Raw genomic sequence first — 5,274 nt, forward strand, 5'->3', positions numbered from 1 at the left:
GCTGTGCTGGTAATTGCCTGAACCTGTCGGACCAGCGGAAATGGACACAGCAGAGTTGGCCTTGTTTTTGCGGCAACGTTGAATATAACAACACAGATTTAGTCCACTTTGTAGGTAGTTAGTAGATGGAGTCTTTTGCAGCGGTATAGTACGTCTTTCAGTCCTTGGAAAAGATTGAAGAAAAAACCCTCTTCTTGCGTTTTTGAAAAAAACCGCACCGGTAGCGGCTCATTGCGAGTCAGGGAGAGCAGCTGTTAGGAAGGGACAGAGCGAGTGTAGAGCGAATTTGATCTCAAACCTTTCAGAGACCCAAAAGTCCTTTTAAGGACTATTGTTAGAGGTGGCAGCAAAATTTTTTTTGGGGGAATTATTGTTTTGTGTCAGGGCGACCGTTAGTGACATTCATTTTCTGCATTCTACAAACGCTGCTTGCTGTGACCAGTGAGAAGCAAATCAGCACTGATATCTAGGCCGTGTGTGACGCCTATATTTAATCCAAATTGCAGTTACACAGTCAGTTTCTGTATTAAACAAACTCTGCTTGCTGTGACCAGTGAGAAGCAAATATACACTTATTTCTAGACAGTGTGTGATGCCTATATTTAATCCAAATATCAGTGACATCCAGTGTCAATATGAAGAAGGCGAGTATTAAGGGACGGGGAAGTGGACGTGATTCTGATGGTTCACGCAGAGGCCGTGGCTCAGGTCGCGTTGCAACTGTGCCTGCTGCCAGAGCACAAGGAAAACAGTAATCCACGATACCTAACTTCATGTCCCAGTTTGCAAGGCGTTGCAAGACAACACTCTTGAAGTCAGACCAGTGCGACTAGGTGGTCGGTTGGATTGCAGCAGATAATGCTTCCACTGGGTTAAGCACCACCCTGTCTTCCACCAAGTCCAGTCTCAGTAGCCAACAGTCTGGTCATCAACACAATCCTCACCCTGATCATCCTTCCTCCCACCATGTAGAATCTGGCCAAACAAGCGATCCGGTACTCGGATCTTCTGAGGAGCTATTTTCACCCCCATCACTTAATTTGGCCCTCTCCCCAAGCACTCTTGAAGAGACATGAGATCTTGTGCCCTGATTCTCAACCTCTAGAGCCTTCACACTCACAAGATGATGTGTTTAAGGAGGTGGACGATGACGAGACACAGTTGCCATGAAGTCAACCACAATTACTGTCTGCAGAGGTTGATAAAGAGGATGATATACTGTTGTCAATCACTGAAGTTGTGTTGGGGTCAGCAAATGAGGAGGATGATCAGAGTGGGGAAGTTGAAGAGGACTTGGTGGACGATGAGGTCATTGACCCAACATGGGAAGGCGGAAACGCGAGCGAGGACAGCAGTTCCGAGGGGGAGCGATCTGCAGCACCGCAACAGGCTGGAAGAGGCAGTGGGGTGGCAACAGGGAGAAGGCGGGCCACGCCAAACAGGCCCGCAAGTGTTCCACGGAGCACCCCCTTGCGAAAATCTCCCTTGCCAAGGGGTAGGTGTTCCGCGGTATGGCGCTTTTTTTGCAGAAAGTGCAGACGACAAAAGAATAGTAGTTTGCAACCTGTGCCACACCAAAATGAGCCGAGGTGTGAACAGTAGAAACCTCACCACCACCAGCATGATCCGCCACATGGCAGCCAAGCACCCCAATAAGTGGGAGGAACGCCTGGGTCCACAATCTGTGTCCGCGGGTCACACCACTGTCTCCTCTTCCCCTATGTTGGGTGACAACCAATCGCCTGTCGAAGGCGCAGGCCCGGATGCCTCCGGCGCTGCACCTGTACCGTCGCAAGCACCATCAGCAACCACATCCACTTCCCTGTCCCAGCGCAGCGTCCAAATGTCTTTACCCCAGGCATTTAAACGCAAGCGCAAATACCCAGCCACCCATCCACAGGCCATGGCACTAACCGGCCAACTTTCTAAGTTACTGGCGGTTGAAATGTTGCCATTTAGGCTTGTGGACACCGAGGCCTTTCGCGGCCTGATGTCGGCGGCCGTCCCTCGGTACTCAGTCCCCAGCCGCCACTATTTTTCCCGGTGTGCTGTCTCCGCCTTACACCAGCATGTGTCTGCTAACATCACCCGTGCCCTGACCAACGCAGTTACTGCTAAGGTCCACCTAACGACTGACACATGGACAAGTGCTTGTGGCTAGGGACGCTACATTTCCCTGACGGTACACTGGGTGAACGTAGTGGAGGCTGGGAGCGACTTGTACCCTGTGATGGCACAGGTGCTACCGACGCCCAGGATTGCGGGCCCTACTTCCATCTTGGTTACCGCCAGCACCTATGTAAGTGGCTCCTCCTCCACTTCCACCTCCGAATTCTCCGCATGCAGCACCAGTCAGCCATCAGCTGGAAGCAGTGTAGCACTGCTGTGGGGATGCGTCAACAGGCCGTGCTGAAGATGATATGCTTAGGGGATAAACAGCACACCGCCGCAGAGCTGTGGCAGGGGATAAGAGACCAGACTGAGCTGTGGCTCTCGCCACTCAACCTGCAACCAGGCATGGTTGTGTGTGATAATGAGCGTATCTTGGTGGCGGCTTTGGAGCTCGGCAAGCTCACACACATCCCATGCCTAGCCCACGTCTTTAACTTAGTGGTTCAGCGGTTTCTGAAAACCTACCCCAATTTGCCCGAGCTACTGGTGAAGGTGCGCCGCGTGTGTGCACATTTCCGCAAGTCATCAACAGCTTCAGCCGGTCTGTTGACGCTGCAGCAGCGCTTGAAATTGCCAGCTCACCGGCTGTTGTGCGACGTGAGCACGTGCTGGAACTCCACGTTACACATGTTGGCCAGGCTTTGTGAGCAGCAAAGGGCAGTAATGGAATACCAGCTGCAGCATGGTCGTCGCCTTTCCATTCAGCTTCCGCTCTTCACAAGCGAGGAGTGGTCATGGATGTCTGACCTCTGTTGGTGAGCGGCGATAACGCTATTGTCAGTGTAACCATCCCACTTCTGTGTCTACTTAAACGCTCGCTGCTCACAATTAAAGCCGACGCTGTTTTTGGGGAAGAGTTGGAAATGGGGGAAGAAGACATGACCCTGGGTGATAGCCAGAACACCCTCAGTTTGTCTTCTCAGCGCGTATTGGAGGAGGAGCAGGGGACGGTTGCCTCCGCTAGTAGCCATGGAACTTTAAGTCCATCTGTTCAGCATGGGTGGACAGAAGAGGAGGAAGAGGATGAGGAGATGGACAGTCATCCTCCTGATGACGACAGCGAAGTCTTGCCCACTGGTACTCTGGCACACATGGCTGACTTCATGTTAGGCTGCCTTTCCCGTGACCCCCGTGTTATACGCATTTTAGATAACAGGGATTACTGGGTGTTCACCCTTCTGGACCCCCGCTACAAAGAGAACTTCTCATCTCTCATTCCTCCTGTGGAGAGGACGAGCAAAATGGTGCTATACCAGAAGTTCCTTGTTGACAGATTGCTGCAAAAATTTCCATCTGACAGCGCTGGCAGCAGAGTCCGTACTTCCTTGGGCAACGAGGTGGGGAGACAAGGGGAACACACAGCACTTCCAGCAAAGGCAGGGCAACACTCTCCAAGGCCTGGGACAGTTTTATGACACCCCGCCAGCACCTTTAACATGATGCACGTCCTGGTGTCACAAGGAGGGAAAAGTTATGGAAGATGGTAAAGGAGTACGTAGCAGACCGTGTCAGCGTCCTCAGTGATCCCTCAGTGCCTTACAACTACTGGGTGTCCAAGATGGACACGTGGCACGAACTGGCGCTCTACGCCTTGGAGGTGCTGGCCTGCCCTGCCGCCAGCGTTTTGTCTGAGTGGGTATTTAGTGCTGATGGTGGCATTATAACAGAGTTAAGCGTATCCGGCTGTCAACTGAAAATGCTGACAGGTTGACTCTTATAAAAATGAACAAGGCCTGGATTGCCCCTGACTTCTCCACTCCACCAGAGGAAAGCCACAACTGAACATAAAGGCACTTTAAATGTGTTGTTTAGAATGTACTGAATACTCTGTATTCCCATGCACCCCTTCCGTCACAAAAAAGGATATATGGTGGTACTTAGAGGAGCAGTTGAAAGGGACGCTAGGTCGCTTGGCACAATGACATTTTTATTATGATCGTTCGAGAAGTTACTCACATGTCGACATAATACCTTTAGCCCATGTCTGTCAAGAGGTATGGTAATTGTTCTGGTAGGACAAAAGTTAGTTAGTTTTGATTTAGGGTTGGGAGGAGGGGGGGGGGAGAGGGGATTTAGGTTGGGTGGGGGGGAGGACACTTAAATGAAGGGTTTTGAGCTAATTGACTGAGGGTCAAATTGTCTTGAATCTTTGCTGTCTAACTAGACATTAATGTATGCTTTATGAAAATGATTTGTAACCGGCATGCATTGCTTTGAATTGTACTTTATGTTTTGTCTTTTCCTTAGGAAAAATAAAAATTTTCTTTAAAAAAAAAAAGGGTATATGGTTGAATCTTCTTTTTCTCATCCTCCTCCTTCTCGTCCATCACATATATGCCTTCTCATATATTTTTTCGGATGGTCAGCTCACCAGCAGGCCCTCACTCATAATGTTTTAGATGGTCAGCTCACCAGCAGGCCCTCACCCATAATGTTTTAGATGGTCAGCTCGCCAGCAGGCCCTGGCCCATAATGTTTTATATAGTTAGCTCGCCAGCAGGCCCTCGCCCATAATGTTTTAGATGGTCAGCTCACCAGCAGGCCCTCGCCCATAATGTTTTAGATGGTCAGCTCACCAGCAGGCCCTCGCCCATAATGTTTTAGATGGTCAGCTCACCAGCAGGCCCTCGCCCATAATGTTTTAGATGGTCAGCTCACCAGCAGGCCCTCGCCCATAATGTTTTAGATGGTCAGCTCACCAGCAGGCCCTCGCCCATAATGTTTTAGATGGTCAGCTCACCAGCAGGCCCTCGCCCATAATGTTTTAGATGGTCAGCTCACCAGCAGGCCCTCGCCCATAATGTTTTTGATGGTCAGCTCACCAGCAGGCCCTCGCCCATAATGTTTTAGATGGTCAGCTCACCAGCAGGCCCTCGCCCATAATGTTTTAGATGGTCAGCTCACCAGCAGGCCCCCACCCATAATGTTTTAGATGGTCAGCTCACCAGCAGGCCCTCATCCATAATGTTTTAGATGGTCAGCTCACCAGCAGGCCCTCGCCCATAATGTTTTAGATGGTCAGCTCACCAGCAGGCCCTCGCCCATAATGTTTTAGATGGTCAGCTCACCAGCAGGCCCTCGCCCATAATGTTTCAGATGGTC

The sequence above is a fragment of the Bufo bufo genome, chromosome 1 (genome assembly GCF_905171765.1).
Source record: "Bufo bufo chromosome 1, aBufBuf1.1, whole genome shotgun sequence".
Lineage (NCBI taxonomy): Eukaryota > Metazoa > Chordata > Amphibia > Anura > Bufonidae > Bufo > Bufo bufo.